This window comes from Melitaea cinxia, chromosome 23 (genome assembly GCF_905220565.1).
Source record: "Melitaea cinxia chromosome 23, ilMelCinx1.1, whole genome shotgun sequence".
NCBI classification, from domain to species: domain Eukaryota; kingdom Metazoa; phylum Arthropoda; class Insecta; order Lepidoptera; family Nymphalidae; genus Melitaea; species Melitaea cinxia.
The window spans coordinates 8,840,934-8,855,128 of NC_059416.1; positions in this window are offsets into that span (position 1 = coordinate 8,840,934).

Here is a 14,195-nt window from a genome sequence, read left to right on the forward strand (position 1 = left end):
TCTTAAAGGTATAATTATTGGCTATGACAAAATTAGTTTTAAAAGTGTTACATAATTACAAATAATATGTACCATTATGTACCTAAGACAATTGAAAAAGTTTTTTTGAACAATTAAAACTCAATAAAGGTCACTGTATTTGCCAAAACCATAAATTTGCATATGCACAAAACTATAAATTTGTATACTAACTTATCAAAATTATATTGATAATAATAATATAACTTTATCAGTTAAAGCACAAAGTGGCAAAATAGCAGAACAGAATTAAGTTAACAAAGCGAAAAAGTCCTATGAGCCACATTACCTAACAACACTGCTTTTCGTTGAATACCTACCATATTCGAATAATTGCAGATATTAAACAAAATGGTTGTGGTAGCGTTAATCTTTATAGCCATACCCCGTTGCGTTGGTGGCGAACCACAATTTGTATTGATGCTCGTCGATGCCTTGTTTTGTTTAACGAAGATAGCTTTTTTTTTTAATAGACTGAACGAATAACTGAGGTAGGGTACAGCAGGAATTTCCTGCTCAAAATATGGAGCAGCCCGACTGGGGTAGTACCTCGACCTTACAGAAGATCACAGCAAAATAATACTGTTTTCAAGCAGTATTGTGTTCCTGTTGGTGAGTAAGGTGACCAGAGCTCCTGGGGGGATTGGGGATTGGATCGACAACGCACTTGCGATGCTTCTGGTATTGCAGGTGTCTATAAGCTACGGTAATCGCTTACCATCAGGTGAGCCGTACGCTTGTTTACCGACCTAGTGATATAAAAAAAAAAAAAAAATTGTTTGATTTTTTAGTTTAAGTGTTGTTAAAAAGTATATATAAAAAGTGGACCTAAAACTTTTACCGAAAAAACGTGTATTCTTTTACTTTCGAGTTTGATAGTATATAAAAGCAAAAAATAAAGTTTTTTTTAAGTAAATTTTCGATTATTAGAACTAAAAGAAAAAAATAAATGCGTTCATTTCTCTTTTGAGTTTGATGTAAAAAAATAAAACAAATTCTATAGTCACTAATTAACAGTCTTGTTCTACATTCAAATTTATTTTAAGATCTGTCGTTTTATAATTCGAACGTTTACTGTCATGCAATATAAAATATCGGAGAATCCTATTCGATCTAGTTTTATAGTCGACACCAATCAGTTAGATGGCTGCGACCGTTTTTACTGCGGTGTCGTTTTGCTGTTTCTGCATCGTTATGTCAAACATATCGAACATTTTTATATTTTATTGGAAACCATTGTAAAATTTTAAATACGAATAAATGTTAATTTTATAGTATTTACGTTCGAACGCTCATAACAAATTATTGTTTCAAAAGATTATTTGTGAAAAAGAGGAATTTTTATGGTTATTGTTCTGCAACATTGCATACATTGTTCACGCAATATTATTATTATGATAGTAGTCGAATTTTGCATGTATAATATTGTACTTACTTTGTTTTTTTTTCTTAATGTCCTAATATTGGCCAACTAATCATTATATTTTAAGACAAGAATAATTCCTTACAAAATAATTATATGCTTCCAAATATGAGATCGATTTATAAACAAAAACAATTAAAAATTAACCGATACGAATTAATACCGCGACTTTCGTAATTAAAATTATTGGCGTATATTAAACTGTAATGACTTGTATTTATTATTATTTTCACTACAGGTACTGGATAAAATTGTGATTGAATGATATATTTGTTCGTTATAATAAAATGAACGGTTTAAAAGCGTGAAATTTTAATTAACGCAACAATTATGCTTGTCAAGATCAAATAATTAACAATATAAAGTTTCCTTGTACATAATAAGACACAAAGATAAAGACTACCTATTAAATATAAGAATACTAGTAATACTTTAATATTTGATTCACAGCAATGTTATATTAACATAATATACACAGTTACGAGTACTTTACTATATAGTTAATAATATGTTTACTTCTTGTGTGTTTTTTCTCTACTAATTTGTGTATATATAAAGTTACTATTGAACGCTTAAATGTAAGTTTTCAAGTTTTGTAAGCAATATTGTAAATTTGTAAATATATAATATTATGTTCTGACATACATAAAAAAATCGCTAAAATAAAACACACATAAAAATAATAAATGAGTTAGAGTTAAAATCTATTTTAGTATCAAATCATTTTAAACAATTAAATAAATACAATTATTTATAACAAACAGGTTATAAAATTTTATCGGTACTAAGATTAAATGGCGACTATATGAGTTTAAAAATGAACATCGTAACATTTTAGCGTCACAAATATTTACTATGTGACAATACAAGTCATACTTATTGCGTCCAATAAACCGATATAGAATGTAAACACACGACATGACTTTCGACTATAAAGGTTGCGTTTTAAAAAAAAGCTAATGCTTTTTGTATTTATTACGTTACATTTTTCATTATATATATCATTTACGAAAATAGGTTGTGACTGTAAATGGCTTGTTTTTTTAAAAGATTATAATTTAATAATAGTCATGCATTTTTAATGTAAAATTAAGACGAAATCTTGCAATCGAATTAGCTAAAGTGTGAAATAAGAGGAACTACCCTATGTGATTCGATCCCATTTGTTTCGATCCCAGGATTTCGGGATAGAAGAAAAGCAATAAATAAAAATATCACAAAAAATAATATATGTTTATTTAGATTTTTGCAATAGTAATCTAATTTTTCGATACTATAACGTCATTAACTAATCATACGCTTTAGCCTGTAATATCCCACTACTGGGCATAGGCCTCTTTCCCCATGTAGGAGAAGGATCAGAGCTTAATCCACCACGCTGCTCCAGTGCGGGTTGGCGGATATATTCCCTACTATGATTAACGATTGCTATCAGGTGTATATGATAACAACCGGGACCGACGGCTTAACGTGCTCTCCGAGGCACGGTGGGGAGACCCACAAGAACTGCACACACACCCAGACCACGGCAAACACCTGTATGGCCAATACAAATGTTTGTCATGTGTGGGGATCGAACCCGCAACCGCCGGGGCAAAAGGTACAATCCATGGCTGTGACCGTTGCGCCAACGCAGCGTCTAATCATAATAACTATTAAATACAAATTATCTAATATAGTATTTTGTACTATTAACAATCAATATACATCATTATTAAAATAAGAAATGACATAAGTAGTCTAACAAAGCAATAAGAAAGTACATTAAACATATAAATCAGTACCTACTCTGATGTCATAAAAACGCAAAATAAAAAACGGACGGTTTAAAACGAAAATCACAACCTGTATTTTAAGAGAAAAATCTCTATTGTGAAATTGTTATTTTCTCGACACACTTTAGCTGATATAGGTATTGACAGCTCAGACTAACGTTGGTGAGCAATATATCGATGTTGTATCCATTAAACTGTTCTACTATCTGCAATATAATTTTGAACACTATTTATTACACAATACCATTACAAACAGGCGAATAAAATATACACTAGACAAATAGAATGACAATTCTACTCATTTGTATAACAAAAGTATATCATTAGCTTCATAATAGTTGTATGTCAACAAATTTGTTACTATAATTTGTAAAACAAAAGTATATCATTAGCTTCATAATAGTTGTATGTCAACAAATTTGTTATTATACTGTGACACTCAATAAAATTAACTTTTTTTTTCATATGAATCTAATAGTTAAAAATATGCCCAGGACGATTAACTGCTATAAGACATCACTACCACAACCTTGTAACTATGAACTTTAGAAGTCTAGCAGTTCTAACACTGCAACATTTCTATATTACTAGAGACGAAAACTAGCTTACAGTTCTTCTGATAGTACGTGACCTATTAATAGACCTGTAGACCTACCTTCGATTAGGTGCATCACAAGCGCATAGCCAGCCCTATCTCCAAGCCTTCAGAGAACTGTGCCTACCTTACTCACCACAGAAACGCGAGATCACTTATGTGCAGTATCATTTGGCTGTGATCTGCTGGCAGGTTGGGGTATTTCCCAACTTCAACTGCTTCAAATTTTAACAAGGCATTTCCTGATATGCCCTTAATCCAACCTATTAAGTACAACCTATTGGTACATTTATCACAAAATGGTCCTCCTTTCCCACTTCGCAAAGTAATCCGTGCGACAGCCCTACCATACATAGTCCGTGGAAATGATAAATGATTAATTGAAAAAGTTGCTATAACTTTTTACCGCTGAACTGGTATTTAATACCGTTTTATCACTAATGACTACAATGTATTATGTATTAAACGAATCCGCAATTTCAAGATACTTCTATAGCATACGATTTTTCATTTTAATTAGGTTATTTATAAAATTCTGAAACCCAGACCTGGTTTGTCAACCTTGAATTTGACAGTTTCAAGACCAGCACAGCTCTGAGATAACTAGAACTTATATATTTAGTAAACAAAATAATCTTTCAGTGAAAAGTATATAAATATAACAATTTATAGTCTAAACAAACAAGTATCGATAATAAACAACTAGGTCTTGTATTAAGAATAGCTAGAACACATAAATATTTCAATACACTGAGAGAGCTATAAAGGGGTTAGGTTGAATCTCGGTTAAGCGGGACAGCGGTTATGAGCTTATTAGATATTAAATAGAAGTTTGATTACGACTCCTTTGGTAACAATTTATATGAAAAAATGAAAAATTTAAACGGTAAAATTTTGTACTCATAGTAATTTTACAAATATGAAAATAGATATATTTTATTTTCATCTTTTAGATATTCAAATTTAAGTTAATTAAGTAAGCATCACATTTAGAAATTATGATTCAGTTAGATTCTTAATAATGAATGAGACACAGGAGAAAGTGAAATCTCACTTAGAGTACAATACTTTTTCCAGAGTATATTATTTATATATGTTTTGATATGTGACAGAAAACTTTATCCTAAAAACGTTCAGTTTTATATTTTATATTTTCAGTTTTTTATTTTTTATATTTTTTTTTACAAATAAACAAAAAAAATGTTTTTATCATCAAACAATTATTTGTACGTCATCTTATGTGTACGTATATGTATGTTTTTATTTATTTAAGAAATAATCTCTTTATAATGTTTAATGTTAGCAAACTACTAAACATGATGATTTACTTCTCGCAAAACTGTTATAGGAACTACGATCTCCTAATTACGATCGTCCTTTGAAACTCCTCTTCTAGTCTTTCAAATTAATAATTTCTGTAAAGTGCATAGTTCCTTTGTAAAATTGTTGCCAGAATATAATATCAAACTTCAGTGTTACGAATAAACGTCAGTACAAAGTATATGCCAAAAACAATAAGTCATAAATCTTTGAAATTATGACGTCATCAATCAATCTCAAAAACATTTTAATAATGGGATTCGGAAAATGACTATAAAAATAACGATTCAACTTATTTGCCGCTTTTAAAAATGGAATTTAAGAAAAGTTGAATAAACACCCATCAGGTGTGACCATTTATTTAAAAAAAATGAGTTTAAAAAGTAAATAAAACATTAGAAATTAGGGTAATATTGTTGTTCCTAAATCTGCAAAAAAAATCATTAATTTTAATCTTAATAGAAATGAACTAAAGTATGTCGTAAAAACTTGACGGCATTGACTGATAACTCGTATAAACTATATTAATCTAGCTTAGAATTAAGAAGTATTTTTATATACTCTCTGTACTCCATTTATTTAAGATCACAGGAGAATGGAACATTTTATAATGAACGTAAGTTTACACGTCATGACTAAAGAAACATGAAAGTGGACTTTTCTTTGAATTTCGAGTTCAAGGTAAAATTTAAATGACACTGTGTAATGTCACAGTCTCAACTCTCTGTGACCTACTAGGATTTTCCACAAAGATATAAACTTTGTTATAAGGTAAACTAAAGATTGAAAAAAACTGCATACCAAGATTGGTGGCCGGATTAGTCAGCATTGGTTCGATCTAATCTGAAATACTGTGCTCGGATTTGGTCACCTAATTACGAAGTATATATAAAACGTAAACGTATTGAGAAAAAAAGCGGTTTCCATTGCACCTTTTTTATCATACTCGTCTACAACATTTTAACAATAGTTTTTTCGATCGACAGAGTTCGATCAGATTTCGCTATATAAATTGGGTAACGGCAGATTAGACTACCTCAAGATTTCCCCCTGCATGTAAATGCGTATCATTTTCGATTCTAGACACTAAGTGCATCACTGTCCTTCAATGCTGATCACGTTCTATATTTTTTTTGCATATGACTGTGTGTATTTTATACTCTATATATATTGTAGGAATCATTTTTTTTTAAATAATGGTTTCATTAAAGTAATTATTTCTTAGATGAAGCTGTCTTTTACCATGCCGTGGCAAATTTAAACAAAAAAACACTCAGCTTGTAGCTGTTAATATTTTTATAAAATCTATTAAATTTATGTTTTATAAGTTGTCCTAATCAATAAATAAAATAAATAAATAAAATGTAATAATAAAATATGTGCAGTATCATAAAGGTATTTTGTTACTTGTAAAACTCAGTGAAATACGAAACGACGCGACGCGTGGCGGTAGCGGTACGATACGTTACGGTAACCGTGAGTGACTTACAGCGTATTTACTGCCATACAAATTTTCACGACTATTTTTTCACAGACCGCATGCTAATTTTTTTAATTTAATAAAATCTAATTTGAATTTACAATAAAAATATTATAATATTTGCGTAGGGATTGGAATGATTCGATGCAATACAGAAACAGCGAACCATCACTCTAAATAGAATGGGTACATGTTGCACAGACATTTGGACATTCTAATCTTTGTACCTAATAATTTTTAAACTGTATACCATACGCGTTGCAAAAATTTCGATATAAAAAAAATATAATATGATTCATGGCGACCAGCGTGCCTAAGAAATTCCTAAAAATATTCTTGTTTTTGCCGTGACGTAGTACTATCACTATGTACGTAAACCTATACATTAATTCCTCATACATACATATATATTACTTCTTACATTTTGACCCGCTGGATCTACGATCTTTGCAAATCATTGGCGAAGGCTGAATAAGCATTGCGAACAAGGTGGATTTATAGCGTGAACTTAGGGGAGGCCTATGTACGTTTAAACGAAAAATCGATATTTCAAAGTATGTATTTATACAATATATGTATTATACTTTATTATTTTATATTCTTCAAATATTTTCCCACAAGATCTGCGTTTACACAAAAAGCTATAAAGTTCTTTAAGGTTACGTAAATTTCTCAAACACTTAAGATTTTATCGTTAGGCTTTCATTTAACAATGCCTTTTATGTAAAACAATGTAACTTGAAGAATCGTGATTGCCATCCCTTTATCAAATATCTTCGCCTACGTTATAAGATTAGGAATGAAATTTTTTTTCTATTCCCAATTTTATAACGTAGGCGAAGATAATAATCCTTTATTTTCAATTAATTCAATTATTTTAAATAATCCTATATTTTCGAAAGTAAAGTTAAAACAATATATAAAAATATAGATAGTTTCGTTAAAAGTCCCTTAACGAGTTTTTTTTTCAGAAGTACATCGATATCTAAAAGATTTTTTTTTCAGATGTGTGTAAACATACTTTCCCTTAAAACTTATGAATTAATTCACACACACATTGCGTACCGTAAAAATACCATGGAGTCGACTTTATTATACGTGTAACTTTGTTTACAGTGTGAGTCACTCACAGCTATTTTCCTCATCTGAAAGCTGGACTGAGCTATCTTCCTCTTTATCATAATCTATAATATAAAAATGAGTCGCTGAATGTGTTGCTAAGCGCAAAACTCGAGAACGATTAAACCGATTTCGCTAATTCTTTTTTTAAAATATTCCTTGAAGTACGAGGATGGTCCTTACGGAGAGAAAAATTCAAAAAAAAAATAATAAAATTAAAGAATCGACTGTTAGGCGATACGAAGTTCGCCGGGTCAGCTAGTGTTTAATAAAAACATTCATTGACCTCTAAAAAGCTGCTGGAACTTGATATATTTGTAAAGATTACTTCTCGTACGCAGATCGCTAGACTGCAGTCAAAAGTAAATAATACATACACTAGAACTATTATTTTATAAAATGATTGCCAATAAATGGTTATAAATATCAAATCAAGTAAAACCATGACTGTGAGAATTAAAGATAGATATAAGATGAAATAACAAATACAAATATGTAAAAAGTTCTACTTAATACGTTAATAATGCACACATAATAAAGCATTAAACCAATTATTCCATTATTACTGGAAATTAGTAAACTAATTAAGAACTAAATGCTGCATTTCGATGAATAATAGACACAAGCACGGTTGATTTGTTTATTAAATTTGCAATTATTCATATACTTGTATGAAATTATGAAGAATTTAAACTGAAAGTGGGTAGTTTGATATTTCATCATAGATTGAACGCTTTGTCTACATTTTAATGACAGTTCTAGCTAGAAAGAAAAAGTTCCGCCAGGACTATATATTTATGTATATATTTTTTTATCATGACTTACTCGTTATTTAAATACATTTATACGAAATTAGATATCAAAAATCTCTAATCCGTTAACCATATAACAACTTACACGACCAAAATGTTCTTGAGACTGGAGACTTAAACTTCAAACCTTTAGGATAATGTCACGTCGAATTAATCGAATTATTACTGAGGTAGGGTCACCAACACGTTTTTGATGATCTTCACGACATGATATTTATGGCAGCTATAAGTTACGCCAACTTGTCACTGATGTCATATAAAAATGTTTTAAGAAATGGACAGCAATAAAATAAATTGAATCTCAAAGTATTAAAACATTCAAACATAATCTATTATTTTTTTATATACTTGTTACAAATCAACAACATTAGTCATTAAAAAAAAATCATTAAACTCCACGTTGAAACACACAAAGCATTTATAGTTTCTTTTAAATAAGTGTTAAAATAAAATTAATTTGTACAAGCGGAATTCATTTCAGACATGACGTATCGCTAGTGAAAGGTGATTTCGTCGAATGAACACACAATATCGGAATGTTGATGAAAGTGGAAAGAGAAAAAAGATTTCATTGACTAAAGACGAAATATCGTGATAGAATGATCACTTATCATTGTTTAGTGCTCAAATGAATTGTATGAGAGCGTGATTTTTGATGTAATCTTCTCAAAAAACAACTTAGTTTTAGATACAGCAAATTAGACTTACTAATGGTACTATTTAATACTATGAACAGTAATTCATGTAAATACATAATTAAAATGTTTACTACATATTTTAAGAGCATGATAATTTATTTCATCAAGATATTTGATAAAGAAACAAAGAATATAATTACGCATAGAAGAACATATAACACGTCGTTACAAATGTCGTATACATAAACTTAATATAGTCAGTTTTATTTTGTTGTGATTTTTAATCTTAATTGAACTTAGGTGCATCATGAAATGCTTTTTTTTTGTCATAAAAGTTTTTATTTGATGTATTGTATTTTTTTGTTAAAAATGAAATCAAATTACTTTTTGAAAAGAATCGTTGCGTACAAAGCATTGTTAAAAGAAAGTGACCTTTTCCGAAAAACAAAACCACGAATCCAATAAACTCAGCATAAAAACGAATTCCTTACAAAAAAATATATTTACTTAAACTCGGCATTTTACAACTTAAAAACAAACAAAAATCAAGCAAAGTGCGAGTTGGACTTGGATATAAAATATTCTTTATCAATATACATTTTAAGACAAATATTTTTTAAAATCAGTAGGAAAAATCTATCAGCATGTAACTGTCCCACTTGTGGGCAAAGGCCTCTTCTCCATATATGTAGATAAAAGATTGAACTTAATCCACCATAGTGCTTCCCCGGTTGGGGTGAAAATTTACAAATAATAATCACTGCCAGTTTTCTATTATAATAACCCGTCGCTAGTCTTAGCGACGTTAGGTTTTCTTCAAAGCATAGTGGGGTTAAATTTTAAATGTACTTTGTTGCAGCGAACGCAATAATTGTTCTGGCTACCTTAAAAAACTGCGCACATAATTTGACGTTTAATTATTGAAACCTGTATTATCTCTTTTGGTGGCCTTTAAATCAAAAAATGTATATTGATTGTGATCCATTCGGGTAAATTTGCTAATATTTCTGTCGTAAATTTTGATTTTTTTTATATATATATAATGTTATGTCCACAGGCTTATAGTGCCCGTGCTTTTGTTATTCCGATTTTTAGTTTTATTACTGATCGTTTACTTGTTACACTACTGCAGCTTACATTAAGAGAACTAATTATTCTATCTTAGTATCCCTAATGCAGACGTGAGTCCACCGACCAAAATTGTGTTACGTAAGTTTTGATAGTAAGCCTCAAAAATTAGTAATTGCAATTGACAGTTTCATAACAGAAAGGCACATTTCGGATATTAAACTCCGAAAATTACACGGGTGTTACAAACGACGATAATCGAAAGTGTTTCTAATAGGTAGCAATTATTATGCTTGTAGACGGAATTATTTTAATATTTTTTCTCGTTTGGTACCGAAACTAAATGGTATCTTTCACTGGAGCTTATAGTTACTACTTCGCTCAAACATCCAATCTTAGAGTGATTTAATATAGAATAGCAAGCATATCGTCATAATTGTCTCTATAAAGAGACATATTCACCACTGTCCAGCCCGGATATTACTTAGGTGAACATTTTTAGATTTTTCTTACAGTTTCAGCTAACATTTAACGTTGAACTAAAAAAATGTATGCTTATATGAATTTCCAATATATCGACTTTGTGCTTTGCATAACGCCTCCCTCGACTTCAATGACATTCTAAGTATAACTGCAATCTTGGTAGAACATCTTAAGGTAATCGTTCATTCTGCACCTTCACGAGGATTCCCAATATATACGGCTAGGTCTCAGTTCCTAGATTACTCACCTATATTGCTATAAAGGCCGTTATGGCCAATAGTTCATCATTTCGAGAAACGATTTGGTTATACTTAAATTTAGATATTTTGTCACAAACACAAATAAGCACATCATTAAAACTATGTTCAAAGTAAGAAAACCCTTATATGGACGTCCTAGATATGACATGAGATATGGCTTAACAACGTCGGAACTCGGAACCAAATCTACTAAATAAGAATCATAGGTAAAACGTGGGTGTAACAAAAAGTCACGTTTGGTATAAAATAGGGTCCATCAACGTGCCTTAAAGCGAATGGTGAAATGAAATTTTGAAATATATTTTATATACAACGGTCGTCTGCTCCTAAGATAGTCAATCTAATGCTTGCGCTTTAGTTAATAGTTGTTTTTTGTAACAAATGTACATACCAATAACACATGATATTTTGTAAGTAATAATCTTATATATCTACTGTACAGCAGTACATAATATAGCCTCGCCGTCTCATCCCGTGGGTGTCGTAAGAGACGACTAAGAGATAACATAGTTCCACTACCACCTTGGAACTTAAAAATCCGACCGATGGTGGGATAACCATCTAACTGCTGGCTTTGAAATACACAGGCCGTAGACGGACAGCAGCGTCTTTGGTGCGACAAAGCCAGCCCTGCGGTCACCAACCCGCCTACCCAGCGTGATGACTATGGGCCAAACACATGAGTTCACGCCATTTTTGGCGCAAACTTGTGAAGGATAGGCTCAAGCGAAGTGAAGTGACCTAGATATTTTATCATCTTCACAGGGGAGTCAAACCCATAACCATGAAGCCGAAATTGAGTCACCAGACTAGTCAAACATCAACACATACCTTGACTCAACACAAGAAATCATTACATAAAAGTTCAAGCAAAAATTTAACTTAAGTAGTCTTATACTCCACTTTGATTGAAGCCGTGTAAATGACACACATATACACCGTTTATAGATACGAAATGTTTAGGAAAAAGCTGTTAAAATTAAAACTTTACATCAACGGAATAGGGTTGAAATTTAAATTATTACAAGTGTGTACTTGGCACGTTATGCGAACTTGTAAACAAGTTGAAGTGCATTGCATTAAAACGTATTGAGTTAAACACATACTTGAGAAAGCAACGTGTTTTCAAGTAAGTCTACTAATATTATAAAGCGCTAAGTTTGTTTATATATGATTCCAAGTTTCCGTGTATTTTGCGTATTTTTGCGAAGATTTCCGTAGTAATATAATTTATGTTTCAATGAGGAAACAAATGGTATTATAATTTCAGTAAAGGTCAAACTTAATAATACGTTTGTTAAGTTTAATAATAATTATTATAATAAAAAGAATATCGCCTAAACTAACATAGTAAGCTGGGTCATTCGAGTAGGTTCACACGAATTTCTTGGAATATCTATAAGATTAATAAGTATATTTTTCGTGTGTGAGTTAAGAACTAACTACTAATAAAAGTCGTAATACGTTTCTCTCTGTCACTAAATTCAGACGAAATCTGCTTTGTAACCAAAAAACATTTATTCTCTTGAAATTTCAAGAGTAAATGAGGGTCGTACACATCCATACAATTATTTTAATAGTATTTTAAACGTTATACAGCTATTATTACATGAATATTGAAAAAACAAAATTTTTAAACCTACCTATATATTAATACATTTTTTTACGACTAGCTCGGCCAACAAGCGTACGGTCCTCCTGATGGTAAGCGCTTACTGTAGTATTTAGACGCCTGCAACAAGAGAAGCATCAAAAACGCGTTGCCAACCCTACCCTCGCCTTTCCTCAGGAGCTCTGGCCACCTTACTCACAACAGGAAATCTTCTGATTTTGATCTTCTTTAAGGTTGTTGTACTTCCCTAGTCGAGCTGTTCCATATTTTAAACAGTATATATTTCCTATTTTCCGCTACCTCAATAAAAATTTTAAATTCCAGTTTATCGATTGCTTACCAAAAGCGACGCTATCGACCGATTGTTCTAAAATTCATTCATTCATTCAGATTAATAGCACTGTTCTAAAATTAAAATTGTAAATAATAGTTAGACAATTTCAATAGCTTTACTACTGCTTGTTAAGTCACGAATCCTAGAGTTTCAAAAGTTGCTACCCTATTGTGAACTTCAAATTATCACAAATAATTGAAATCATTTTCTGGAGTTCGAAAAGATTAACAACAAACTTCATAAATAACAAGTTTTACATATAAAACATAATATTAAATTTTATTTTAAGGTTTGCGTCGAGTTTCATCGACAATTAACAAGTTTTTGACTCAAGTAGAAGAAAGTTTAATGGGTAACTTACTTAAACTTCAGTCGAGTATGGTTTCGTACTTTAAGGGTACCTACATAAAACAAAGGCGTTGTAAAATAACATTTACATTGTGAAGTCGAGACAAGTCCAGATATTTTGAAAATGTTAAACGTTTGTCTGAACTCTAAACAACATTTGACAGATTAAAAACATTGACATTTACTCTTATTTCTCTGACTGAATAAAGTTAGTCCTTTGTTTATCGGTTTGTTTTATTTGTAAATTTAATGCTTTAGTAAAATTTAACATTTTAACAATCACATTGAACAAAACCAACCTAATTGAAATATTTCATTTTATTGTACTCAGTAAAATAATGCATGCTAAATACAACACAAGATTTGCACAAAAAGCCGATATGAGTATAATAGTATAACGATAATGAATAAAATACTTAACCTAATAAACATATTTATAATAATTAAAATTATTATTATTATTATTATTATAATTTTTTTTAAAAATTATTTTCCAGTCTTATTTCTTTATTAACAACGATTCCAGCTTACATCAATAAAACAAAATAAATAATGGCATCACTGTTACTTTGTTTTGAAATTTAATCGCTCTATTTTTTTTCACTTTTAACAGTTTCTTTAACGAACATAAAATAAAATGAATACAACACTAACTACAGCTCAGTCGGTAAAATGTCAATAATAAAGAGAGCTACGTATTGGAAAGTTAAAGAGGAAACGGGTCGCCGAGCAAGTCCTTTATGACGGCTCAAAGAATGTCAATGAACTCGAATAACTGCTTGCGATTTTTCTTTGCGTAAATTTTGTTACATGTAAAGGTGTTTGTCATATCAAAATAAAAACAATTAATAATAAACATTGAATTTTTCCTATCTGCATACAAAAAATATATATAAAATAAATAATCATA